The sequence below is a fragment of the Pteropus alecto genome, unplaced genomic scaffold (genome assembly GCF_000325575.1).
Source record: "Pteropus alecto unplaced genomic scaffold, ASM32557v1 scaffold123, whole genome shotgun sequence".
Classification (NCBI taxonomy): Eukaryota; Metazoa; Chordata; class Mammalia; order Chiroptera; family Pteropodidae; genus Pteropus; species Pteropus alecto.
In genome coordinates, this window is record NW_006433950.1 from 7,659,204 (window position 1) to 7,672,366 (window position 13,163).

Sequence of the window (13,163 nt, forward strand, 5' to 3'; positions counted from 1 at the left end):
TTCTGTGCCTTCCGCTCTGCCGGGCAGCGGTCAGCATGGCTCCTGTCTTCTTCCAAGGAGGCTGGACTTTCCTTCAGGAAGGGGTAGTTGTCGCCTGGGCCGGAGTCGGGGGGTGGTGGGGGCAACATCAAAGCAGCTCGTTGCTGTAGCAACTCTGGCCTCTGTGAGAACTTTGGGGAGAACAGCCCTGGGGAAGCGACAGATGGAAGGCAAGGAGGCAGTTATCCCCAGCCCATGTCTGTCTGTCTGTCCACAAAGCCCGGTACCTGTCTGCCTGGATGGGGAGGGCTGCGAAGCGGAGGTGCCCCCTCGCCCCGTGCTGAGTCATGGGCATCCCCCAGGGTCACCACCTCAGCCCTCAGCCCTCCCCGGTCCCAGCCTCCCTCTGAGAAATCTGTGACTCACTGTATGGTCCCGTCATCCCCAGCCAGCTAGCTAGTGAGGAGGGAGGAGTCCATCTGGGGCAGGAGCGGACGTTCCCCCAACCAAACACACCCCAGCACCTCCCCTGGCTCTGGCTCCTCTCGCACTGGCTGCATGCCCTTCCCTGCTCAGGAGAGGGACTGGGAGCCTCCCACACGCACCAGCTCCCTCGGCGGCAGCAGCGGGATCATGCTGGCAGGTTAAGCCTTAGAGGTGGATCTCGAAAGGCAGTTCAGCTGCCTGGCCCTACGAGGGACACCCTGCCTGGCACCAGGTACCACATCAAAGAGGGAAGAGGGATGGGCGTGTGTGTGTGTGTGTGTGTGTGTGTGTGTGTGTGGCAGAGGGTCGGGTGCTGGTAGAATGGGGAATTGGCCGGTCTTGGTATCTCGGTGAGCGCTAGCGCCGATGAGCATCGCTGTGGGGAATATCTAGAGTTGGGGTGAGACGGACAAGGAGATGGCTGGGAAGAGGATGGATCCCAAGAGGATGAAACCTCTCAGAATCACTAGTCATTTGTTAGCTGGGGAAACCGAGGCTCGGAGTGGTGTCATCGCTGGGCACAGTAAGCGGGGTCTGCTCCCTGGGCAGTGAGATTACTGTGTGCTCATATTCCCACTGCACACATGGGGGAACCAGGGTTCTGAGAGGGCAGGTGGCTGACCTAGGGTCACATGGCCGGTCTGGGGATGGAGGACCAGGGCGCAGCCTCAGGGAGGAGAGGCTGCTACAGGGCGCTGGGCACCGGGCTCTCGAGGGCAGCTCTTTCTGCAGCTGCCTTGGGGCTGCGTCCAGAGTCCTCAGGTGAGCCAGTGGCGGTCTGGCTTTTCATCACACAAGCCACCTTTGGGATGAGGTGGTCTTGGCTGTGGGGTCTGAACATGGGGGACTTGGAGCAACAGAATGCCCTGGGAACCAGGAGCGGTTGATGGGGAAGCAGAGGCGGAGGGCTGGAGAGCGCCCTGCCGGCTAAACCCCCAGACCTCAGGGCCCCATCTGCTCAGCACTGATAAGGTCTCCCCACCCCGGGGGCTACCTCACTGCCCACCCTCTTCCACCCAGGAGGGGACCTGCTGGTTCCTGTCCTCCCCTTCTCCCCAACGAGCTTCCTTCCTGTGGTGATGAGTCGGGGGTCTCCCAGGGCCCCAGGGGAGGGGGCCGGTGTTCGTTTTACTGGAGGGACACAGTCCAAGCAGGGCGCCTCTCACCCCACCCCGGCCCCACTCCCACCCTGCCTGGAGAAGCTCTGGCCTTGGGGAGGGGGGTGGGTTGGATAGCCTTCGTGGCTCCAGAGCACCAAGGAAGTTATACATATGAACATTTACTGAGAGCCTACTCGTGTGCCCAGTACTGTCCTACGGATGGGGGTCACAACAGTGAATGAGACCAATAAGGTATCTTAGAGCCCACAGGTGGTCCAGACCCAGAGCCAAGCCCCCTCCCCCTCCCTGTGATTACCTTGAGGGCAGAGGATCGGTTCCTTGGCATTGGAGACTGAGTGGGAAGAAGGCTCTGCGGCTGCTGAGTCGGTTCCCAGAGCCCAGGCCGAGGTCCCTGCAGAGAGGGGCTGAGTCTAGGGGTGCGACTGGCTCTTGAGGCCGGATCTGATCCCCCTCTGCTGCAGGGACTCCAGGGTCTGAGGTAGAGACCCACCTTGGTCATGGCAGCAGCATGGCCACCTCGCCCGGCCTCTCTCGCTGGGCCTTAGTTGCCTCAGCTGCTAAATGGGTGTGTGGGGGTGACAATAGCTGCCCTGCCTTCGTGGTCCTGGGGCCCGGCTCTGAGGGTGTCAGATTTTGAAGGACACCGCCCCAGGCGCGGTCTGTGAGGGAGACTGGGCAGCCTGTACTGTGGTTGCTGGCTTTAGTGCCCTGGGCCACCGGGCAGGGGCCGGTCAGCCTGGCTGGGACACCCTCATCTCGTCAGGGACACAAACAAACATGACCGTTAGGATCTGAGGCTGAGAAGTGAGACGAGCTTGCTAATAGAGGTGGAGAGGACTTTCTGACCTAGGACTGGGAAGATGGGCAGAGGCTGCCTCTCCTGGGCTTGGAGGCTGGGAAGGAGGGAGGGAAGGGTTTGAAGTGCATGCATGAGCTGGGTGGGGGCAGCCCTGGCAGAGGGAACTGTGTGGGAAAAGGTTTAAGAATGATCAGAGCCTGGGGGAATGGGGCAGGTGATGGCACTGGAGACCTGGCACGTGTCATTTCCTGGGGCCTGGGGTACCAGGCCGGCAGGTTCTAATCTGCCCTGTGGGGGAAGCGATGGTGGGAGGGCTTGGGCAGCAGTGCAGCCAGCAGCCAGGCTGTGACCGGAGCAGGGTGGAGAGGGCAAGTCTCCTGGTGTGAGGCTGCTCTGGCTGCCCCAAGCCTGAGCTGTGTGCCACCTGGCTCATGCTTGGGGGGCAGTGTGTGGGTGGTGGGGGCTGTGCCCATTTCAGGGATAGGGGTGAGCTTCTACTCAGCAGAGATGACGAAGAGTCGGAAACAGGGCTGGTTGGGGGTTGAGGAAATGTGGCACATAGCCCCAAACCCCAGTGCTGCCCCTTCCCCCTGAACCAGAGCTTGAGCAGGCTCAGCACCCCCAACTTCAACCCGAGATGGCCCTGTGGACCCTGCCTTCTGACTCACAGCAGATGGGGCATCGCATGAGCAAACCGGGCAGCTGGGAGACCAGGACCCCAGGGAACAGGCAGATGGCAAATGGGGGGCAGGGCAGGGCTGGCACAAAGGGGCCTCTCCGGCGGGGTGGGGGGCGCTCGCTGGGCTCAGCCTCCCCAGGCTTGCCCTCTGCCTGTCTGGTGCTCACAGCCCATCGGGAGTTCCTGAGGCCCTCCGGGAGCCCCGCAGATTCTGAGGTCAGGCCTGGGCTGCTGGGGAGAGGGGACATGGGTGTGGGGAAGAGCTTGGGACACATTTTCTGATGCCTGCTCAGTGCCATCTGCCCTGGCACAGATGGGCTGAGGCCCCTCTTAGGCCCCTTAAGCCCCAAACTCTCCCTAGTTCCTTAATGGCTCGGCCTGGGCCGGATCCCGCCTGGGCTGGACCTCGCTAGGCCCTGGGCTCTGTGCTTTGCCTGCACCTTTTTTCCTGCGAGGCGGGTGCTCATGCTGAGCCCACTTAGGGATGAGGACACCAAGGTCCAAGAGGCTTGCCTGTGAGTGCTCCCTCATCTCTGGGGCTCCAGAGTCTGTACTCTTGCCCACCGAGCTCTCCTGTCCCGTTGGTGGGGAGGGGGCTCCTCGGCCGGGCCAGGCTCTGTGCTGGGTGCCCTTGTCTCGAACCCCATCCCGACTGTGGCCCAAATCCTCTAGGACCCGTGGAGGTAGCAAGGCCGTTTGCCTGGGGAGAAGCCTGGCTTGTTCCTCTATGGTTGTGTGAACTTGGGCATCTGTCTCAGTTTCCTTATCTGGAAAAAGTGGGGAACGATTGTACCTATATGGTGTGTGGGGGGGCGGGGCTGTTGCGAGGACTAATGAGTTACTGCAATAGAACGTTTAGAATGGTGCTCGGCCCACATAAATGTTCGCCTTATCATGATCCCATTGGCCAGATGGGGGCACCGAGGCCCAGGGGTATCATGGAATAACTTGAGGGGACTTACTCTTGTCTCCCCCACCCTCTGGGAGAGCTGAGGACACCTGGGAGGAACTGTCCCTTTTCTAAACTGACTTGTGCTTTGGCAAGGAGGCCAGTAGGGTCAGCATCAGTCTCCCGAGCTGGCACCAACTAGCTCAGGCTCAGGCTGTATGTGGTGCACTTGGCAGTTCCAGGCAGGCAGAGATAAAAGCTGAGTCCTGGAAAAGTTGGCAGAGCTTCTGGGAACTGGCGGACAGGCCTCTGCATTAGAGAGAGATGGCCTGGGGGTGGGGGCCTCACAGTCCCGGGCCAGCCCAATTCCAGTGTCCTAAAAGGCTGGAGGTTCTGCAGCTAATGGCTCCAGTGTGTCTCCCCAGGCTCAGGGCCACTTAACTGAACTTGAAGCAAGCAACAACGAGAGATTAGAGCAGTCTCTGCCACCTCTTAGACCTCCCAATCCTGTCCTCTTGCAGAGAGAGCTACGGGCTTGTAGCCTGCTGTCCAAGGTCACAACCTCCTGGACAGCCGTGTCCTTACCTCCACATAGAGATGGCAGTACCACCTCTGGCAGGGTTGTTGCTGGAATTTGGGGCAATAAATAGGTGCAAAGTGTGTGCTCGGCCCACCGTGTGCCTGGGAGAGGTCTTCCCTGAAGCTCTGCTGAAGGTCTTATCTTTGGGACCATGCGGTGGTTGAGACAGAACTAAGTTCAAATCCTTGAAAAGTGACTTTGAGCGAGGGATTAATTTCTCTAAGCCTCCTTACTTAGGCTGCAGAATGGGGATGAAGAGACCTGCATCTCTAATATCTGAGACAGCTGCACGCTGTAGGGACCCACGGGCAGGAGAGCCTGCCCCAGCTGTCTCAGATCTTTGCTTCTCCGTCACCAGCTCAGCTGTCCCCCTGGTTCTGTCCCAGCTCCATCAGCTGTGTGGACTTGGACAGGTGTATTAGCCTCTCTGTGCCGCGTTTTCCTCATCTTTAAAATGAGCATGGTAATGGCACGTTGAGAGGGTTGAGTGAGCCACTAAATCTTAAGTGGCTGATGCCTGGTGGCACACCGTAAGTGGTGTTGTCATTGCTACAGTTCGGGCCACTCCCAAGCCCTTCTCTTAGAGATCTGCAGTGAGTTCATCCCAGAGCGATGGCCCTGTCCTCTCGTGACATCACCAGAAAGGGAAAGGCACCAGAGAACCTCCCCTATGGATAAACCTATCCAATAGGGTCCCGATCTGTTGTCCAAGATTGGGGCTCCCTCCTGCTCCCCGAGACCCAAGGCTTGGCCACTGTCCTAGGCCTACGGGGGAGGCCCGAACTCCAGCTGGGCTGGTTCTCTGGGGCAGCACTCTGTGGCCTTCTCTGCTGGGCTGTTTCCTTGGTGCTTAGAGGCTATGTTGGGTGGCTGACCCCTTCTGGGTCCCTGGCCAAGTCTGGCCCTCAGGGTGTGGCTCTGTGGCTGGCACCCTGGGTCTCTAACCCTGCGGCAGTGGGGACAACTGCCAAGACCCACCTGCCTTGATGGTGACAAATGCAAGGGGCGAAACCCAGAAATCGGCTGGGGCAGCTGAGTCATGCTTGGCCAGGTGTCCTCTGCCCACTGCTTCCCGGGTTGTGTCACCATCTAGGCGTGTGTCAAACCCTTGGGGCAACTCATAACCCAACCTGCCACCACTTCACTGCCTACAAAGACCCTCGTTCAGTCCCAGATGCTGTCAGCCTGCAGAGGTTAAAGTTTTGTCCCAGTTCACAGATGAGGAAGCACGTCTCAGGTCCCCAGTCCAGTTCGAGGCACCGAGGATTTGACGCCGAGTCTCCTGCCATGGAGCCGGGACCTGTTCCCAGGGCACCACAGATGGTGCGCTCGATTGAGGCAGTGAGCTCACCGTCCCTGTGGGTGTTTAAGTTTGGCAGAGAAGTTGTGGAGGGAACTTGGGCATCATGTGGAGTTCTTCATGGCCCCTTTCAGCCCTGAGCTTTTCTGGCCCTGGGGGAGAGAGGCACCCAGCTCCCACGTTTTTCCCAGGCATTAAGTCCCTGACAGTGTATTGGTCATGCCAGAAGCATCGGGAGATGTTTGCAGGCAAGTGGTGCCTCCATTTAGAAAACGTCCCTGGAGCCGTGCCTGTCACCACGCCCAGATTTCCGCCATTAGTGCCACCTTATTGTATCTCCAGGGACTCCTACTAGCCTCCTAATAGCTCGGAGAGTGGAACGGGACATACAGACGGCGAGAGGACCTCGGGGAAGTGGAACTGGAGTGTGGCAGCAGCGTCTGAGGGAGGAATGCGGAAGTGGGGACACCCTTCCCAAATCATCACGGGGCTGATGCCACCCCTCGTTCTCCCTGATACAACAGGCCTACGCCTGGGTCGGGGTGTTCCTGCCCCGCGGCACGTCCCCCTTCTCACACCAGCGTGTGACATCGCTGTGGGAGCTGCGGCCGTGCACAGGGCCGGAAGGAATCCTCATGTGGTTTTCTCACGGCCGTGCCTACCCTATGTTCGTGCCCATGCCTGCTGCACCCTCTCGGGCTCTGCCACCTGTGCACACCACCCAAACCACATGGCCAGGCTCTGCTCTCCAGCTCCTGGCGGGGAGTCAAGCACGTGGAAGGCCTGGACTGGGGGAGGAGGAGCTGGGCCCAGGTGCAGCCCCCATCTCCAGCTGTGGTGGGGGGACAGCCAGTGCTTTCTCAAGGCCCTGCAGCATGCCAGCACACCTGGGACCCCCACCTCTCCTCCCCAACCTGAGTTTGCGGAACCAGAGGCAGAAGCTGCAGTAACTGCCGTCCAGGCGGGATGGGAGTGTAGGGCTGAGGGGACCTGGCCTGGGCCGTGGGCCTCTCAGACCTGCATGTTCACCAACCTGAGGGTAGAAAGAAGGCTAGCACACCGGAAGGGTGGGCGGCCGAGGGGGGAGGGAGGGAAGTGGTGTCACTCGCTTGTTATTTTGGCAGTCACTCTGCTCCCCGAGCCTCAGTCATCTGACTTGTACAGTGAGCCTCATAATTTTGTCCCCTACCTCCGCTCTGGTCAGCAGCGTCGTGAGTGTTAAGTGAGGACTGTCAATCTCTTTGGCAGAGACTTGGCCCCGGGCAGCGAGGAGCTATGAGCTGTTGTAGGTTTCGTTATTATTCCAAGTGCTTAGCGACTGTAGGGGGGGTGGGGGTCCCAGGATGCCGTGCCTCTGTGTCTCTGCATGTCGCTGCAGTTAGTGAGGCCCAAGTGTAGGTGCCCTATTTGTGCCCTCCCCTGGCGCCCCTGAACCCCAGCGCCCTGCCAGCTCTTTTTAAGCCCGAGATCTTTGGGTCCGACAGTGACCGCCTTCTCTGGCCCAGCAGGCCTGCGAATCTTTTCCAGGCCAAGGTCCACCGAGAACAGCAACTCCTTTCTTTGCTTTCCTTTCCTCTTCCTCCAGGGGCCAAAAATAGCGCCTGAATGGGACACAGCTCTGGGCCGGCAGTGAGACAATAGCCACCTCCTGACTGAAGCCACCTCCTGGCTCTGGTCCAGTGGAGGGGGGTGGAGGTGTCGGGGTACATGGGCACTGCAGCCCCACGGTCCCAAGCCCCTGCCGACTTTCCCATGGCCTCTGCCAAAAACCGCCCCAGAGCCCCTACAACCCCTTGGAGTGTGATGGCCAAGGAGTCTCCCCACTTATTCCGGGAAAATGCTCGTAGCTGCTTGGCTGAGGCCCTGGGCCCGCAGCCTCCTGAGCAGCTTCCCATCTCCCGATCTGTGGCTGGTTTAGAGGACTTTGGTGGAGCATCCACCTCTGGTTCTGAGGTTCTTTTCCCTTTGGCTCAGTGGGGCTTTTTAGAAGTCAAAAGGATGTGCCCTCTGGGGAGGAAGTGAGCCCCCTGTCACTGGAAGTGAGCGAATAAAGTTTGGACATGCACTGGATGGGGGCCAGGATTAGTCGAGCATCAGATGAACATTTCGTCTCGATGTCTTCATGTCCTGGAGGAGACCTTGGTTTGAATTCCACAGCCCTCCCTTACCAGCTAGGTGGCCTTCAGCAAGTCACATCACCTCCCTGGGCCTCTGTATCCCCATCTGTAAGGTGGGTTCAACGGGGCTGACCTCGCAGAGTAGTAGAAACACCCAGGGCAGTGCCTGGCACACAGAAGGAGTTTCACAAGCTTGGCCTCTGTTCTCCCTCCTACGACTGGTACTTACTTCGGGGTACAGAGAGCCGGGCCTGACCCACGCTCAGCCCCCTAGAAAGCTCTAAAAAAAAGCAGGAGAAATCCCAGCCCCTGGGTTCACTCAGAAGAAAGATTCCTGGTGGGCTGTGGCAATCTGGGAAGGCCTCCTGAAGGAGGTAACCCCCCAAGACGCTTCCATGGCAGTATGGTGCGCATTCTGCGCTCATGGCAGTCAATGGTGGGGGTTAGAAGGGTGTCCAGGCTGGGTTGAGGCCAAGGCCGCGGGCTGGCAACCTCCAGGGGCAAATGCAGCTGACAGTGGATATTTTTGGTCACAGGGGTAGCCCCCACTGGGTTCTAAAAAGATTTGCTTTTAAAGTCAATGTTGACAAACTTAGACAGGCAAGTGCTCCCCATAACCTGCTGTCCTAAACCCTGCCCTTACCTCCCCCACCCCACCACCAGCTCTCAGCCTGGCCTCGCCAGCATTGAGTTGGGGGACTTGGGTACGGGACAAGTTAGGGGGCCTGCACTGTGCTGGGTTGGAGCCAGGCAGTGACGTAGTTCCTGAAGCTGCCAGCGGTTACCAGGGGAACGGTTGCCAGGGGCTGTTGTCACCTGCGCCCCTTCTCTGACTGGCGGCTTGCAGCATATCTTCCCTGGCTGCCCCCTTTGTTTGAAGCTCCCTGAGAGCGAGGGGGCAGGGGCCGAGGTGGCTCAGCGTCACCATCCCGCTCTGGGCTCTTGAACTGGGGAGAAACTGGCCCAGCGCCCCAATGGGCTGCAGCCCGCACACAAGGCGAGCCCCTCCGTCCCTCGTTTGAGCTCGCTCCGTATTTGCAGTCCACTCGATGCCACGGAAGAGGAGTCCAGGTACCTCCTCCCCCTGCGCCCGTCCTCCGCTTCTCCGGCCCTGTGGCTCCTGGTCCCACTGTCCTCTCCTTCCCCACCCCACGTCCCATCCCCTCTTCCCTTGCCCTCCTCCCCCTCCATCCTTTCCCTCTCTGTCTTTCTCTTCTTCTCTCCATCTCTCCATTCTCCCCGCTTCCCTCCTCCCGCTTCTCCCAACACTGATAGTGCAGCTGGTGGGGCTGGGGAGGGGCTGGGGTAGCACTGTGGGCCCTGGGGGAGTCATAGGCACCACTCTAAGGGGAATTGGTCAGTCGAACAGACGGCCTCAAGAACGAGAAAGTGGTTGGAGGTGAGATCCTCACACCCCACTCCCCTCCCCCCAGTCACACTCTAGCTAAAAATTATTTTGGGTCTCTGGGCCGCACCCCTGTGGTCAGAGACAAGCCTCTGAAGAGTGTTGGGAGGTGGCGTCCGGGGCCTGCAGATGATGGGGAGCATAGGGGTGGAGCTCAGATGGGGTCACCTGGGCAGTTCTGACAGCCCCCAGGACCAGGGCTAACCCCATTCGGTTAACCCCAAGGAAACAACTTTTCGAAGCATTTTTTACTGTGAATTTTAAAGAGAAGCTCTTTACAGTCAGGAAAGATCAAGGGGAAACAGGCAACAAAATCAAGAGTGTGAGTCGTAGAACCGGGCGCTGGGGTGGCATCTAATTTCCACTTCTTGCTAGCTATGTGATCTCCAGCAGGTACCTAGAGCTTCTGGGGCCTCAGTTTCCTTATTTGTTAAATAGGCATAATGGTACTTGTCTCATAAGGTTTGAGGAGGATTAAATGTGCTAGCTCGTGTAAAGAGCTTAGAATCAAGTCTTGCATTTTCAAAGAGCTTAATTAACGTTAGCCGCGTTGCTGGAGGTGGCGAGCCCCTTGTCCATGGGGACCTGGTGAGGCTGTGCCGTGTGCTCCGTGAGCTGGGATGGGATCCTGGGGGCTCCAGGTGCAATGTCCCAGGACTTGTCCCCGAGCCTAAGCCTGGTCCCAGCCGCCAGCCCCCGTGGGGAGGACGTCTGGCTGTGTGCCCTGTCTGCCCCTCAGCCAGGCTTTGGGGACCCGGAGGAGGAGAAAGGAAAGGAGAGCTGGTGGCTGACCTTGGGAACGCTCAGGGTTCCATATTCCAAAGACAGGTGCTCTGCCAGGCCCAGGGCCGCCGAACTGCAGCCCCAGAAAGCGAGCAGGGAGGTAGCTGGACTGACCCCGCGGGCCTGGCCTTGTGCAACGTAGGAGCACAGAGAGACAAGGGCAACTAACTGCAGCCGGACGGCCGAGGTCTGCTGTGGGGTGACAGAGAGGGGAGTCCGGCCAGGAGGGAGGAGGAGATGGCCTCTACCCCTTGCTGCCCGCGGGGAGGTAAGTCCTGCCCTTCCTTGTAAGCCTCCGGAGGCCTTGGGTTATGGAGAATGTAGGTTGGGGACAGGGATCACAGTCACCCATTCAATAGAGGAAGAAACTGAGGCCCAGACAAGGGACCGACTAGCCCACAGGTCCCAGGGACAGTTAGCTAGCTGCAGAGCTAGTTCTGGACCCTGTGTGTCTAACTCCTGCCACCTCTGCTCTGGGAGTGGACATTCCCTGGGCAGGTGCTCACTGGTGTGTGCTCTGGGGTCCTGGAGTCCAGCCTCAGAGGCCCCTTGGGGAGAGGGCTGAGTGGTCTCGGCCGTGGGCTGCAGTCCGGCCCAGAAACATGGAGCTGACCAGGGTTGGCACCCAGTCCCTGGACTGCTCATGAAAAACCCCTGTGCTTGAGCTCTGCCCCAGACTGGGCCAGACCTGAGACCCCTCCTCATGCCTCCTCCTCCTTAGGGTCTAGGTCCCTTCAGTCTAAAGTTCTAAGGGGCTTCGATTCTCAGCCCCCAAAAGCTTTTGCATCCTCATGTTCATTCTCTTTCTCTCTCTCTTTTCCTTTCTCTCTCTCCCTCCCTCTTAGTTCCATTCTAAGTATCTCGGCTGCAGAATCTGAGGGCCCAGCTGGCTGCGGTTGACTTTAATGGAATGGCCAACCTGGGGACAGGGCTGGCAGTGCCCTTTCCCTAAGAGCTGTGCTGCTGGCCAAAGGGAGGTGGGACAAGGCCAAATAGACCCCAGGCTCCCTGGGGACCTCTTGCCTGGAAGTGTCAAAGATGGTGATGAGCTGCCCTGGGGATCATCACAGCTCAAATGGCTCCTGGAGCCCATCTCGGGCTAGTTAATAGCCTCTGGGACAGCTCAGAGGGGAGGGGACGGGGCTGGAGGCTGGGAGGGGGGTGCTGACAGGCTTCGCATCTGTGTGGTGTCAAGAATTCCTAGAGTTTATTTTCATGTTGATACCACACGTCCCTGCCGAAAAGGACACATTGGGCTGGGAAACTAAGACAACTAAGCTCAGTGGATTTTCTCCCTACAGGACTTGTCAGAGCCTTTGATGTGCTAATACCCGAGACCAAGCAGGGCCTGCAGTTCTTCTCTAACTTGAGAAGTCGTCCTTAGAAATTGCTCTGGCTGGTTACCTCATGGCAGTCCCAGAGAAGGGAAGGGAAGGGACTCCAGAGACCACAATGACCACAATGACTAAAAGCATAAGCTTTACAGTTAGGCGGACTCGGGCTTGAGGTCTGGCGTGGCTGCTTGCTGTGAGATCTCGGGCATCGCTCGACCTCTTTGGATTGAGTTTTCTTATCTTTAAAGTGGGGCTAGAACAGCATTTGCTTCACAGAATTATGATGAGGATCAAGTGATAATTTGTGGAAGTGCTTTGCCCGACGCCAGGCAAGAGCTGCCCTCCCCTCTTCTCCTGGGGTCCCAGGGTCCTTTCCGCCGTACCAGAGAGAGCCCCATTCACTCCCATCACCATCTGGTGTTCCGTCGGGCACTGTGTGGCTGGAGTGCGGAGGCGGTCAGGTGAGGATGTGGAGGCTGGAGGCTCAGGGCACTGGGACCTTGACAGACGTGTCACAAGGCTGGCATCCCTGCACAAAGGCTTGGAGGCGGCAACACTCAAGCCCAGGCTCGTCTCTGGTTGAGTGACCATATGTTGGCCTCTCCGAGGCTCCTTAAGCAAATGCTCTGGGTCCAGACAAAGCAGGCTGCAGGGCGGACGTCTCTGCTTAGCTGGCTCCTGCATCCCACCTCTTCCCATCCCAGTCTTCCCCCAGGGCTAGAGCCCGTCGGGACATGCAGAGGGGGGTCATGGCCCAAGGACTAGGCTAGGCCAGAAGCCCGGGGAGGTGGGGCTGTGCCGGCGGGGGACAGCCCTCCCACCAGTCTGGTGCAAGAATGCGAGACTCACCCGGGTGGTGAGCGCAAGGGCCTTGGCATCCACCGGCCTCTGGGGGCAGGCCCCTCGCTGAATTTTTATTCTCCTTTACTGTAGAAAAATTCCTGAAACCTGAAGTCACTCTTCTTCCCCCGGTGATGCCAGAACGCTTTTCCTGGGGGGAGCTCTGTGTGGTCACCTAGCTGGGGTCTCAGTCACCCTACTTGAGAGTGAGAACAGAACAGAGGGAGGAGATTGCTCCCCGGAGCCGTGGGCTGGGGGCCAGGCTGGGAGTGGGGTGTGGCCCTGGCTCCCACCAGTCTGAAGGGGGCATCCCTTTGATTTGCTGGGTGTTTCTAAGTAAGGAAACTGCTGGTGAAGGGTGCCCCCAGCCCCCACCCTGTCCCCCACGGAGGAAACACCTGCACCAGCTTCGCGCCCTGTCCCATGCTAACTAACGAGCCTCCGCAGGCTGGCCTCCGAGGCCGGCTGAGCAGCCTCTCCGCTCCTCCTCCTCAGAGCCAACCTGCCCGCTTCTCACCCTCTTTCTCTCTCTTTCTCCTCCGTGTCCCTCGCACACCTGCACACGCACAGCGAACGCACGCCGACACGCACACCCGCGCTCACACTCACGCATGCCGACACGCACACCTGCGCTCACACTCACGCACGCTCACACTCACGCACGCCGACACGCACACCCGTGCTCACACTCACACACGCCGACATGCACACCTGCGCTCACACTCACGCACGCCGACACGCACACCCGCGCTCACACTCACGCACGCTCACACTCTCAAGGTTTCATCGTCGCCCTCGCTCGCCCCTCTCCTTGCCCCTCTCCTGGGCCACATCCTTCCTTCCTCAGGCCC

General features: G+C 59.2%; 1 protein-coding gene across 1 annotated transcript in view; it reads left to right on the forward strand.

Annotated features, from left to right (window-relative positions):
* Positions 1–451: 451 nt before the first annotated feature.
* The window catches only part of ADGRG1 (adhesion G protein-coupled receptor G1), a 30,359-nt gene continuing 17,647 nt past the window's right edge, over positions 452–13,163 (forward strand). The window contains exon 1 of the mRNA XM_015586942.2: positions 452–697. The gene's annotated coding sequence lies outside the window, so the exon portion shown is untranslated. The remainder of the gene's footprint in view (positions 698–13,163) is intronic.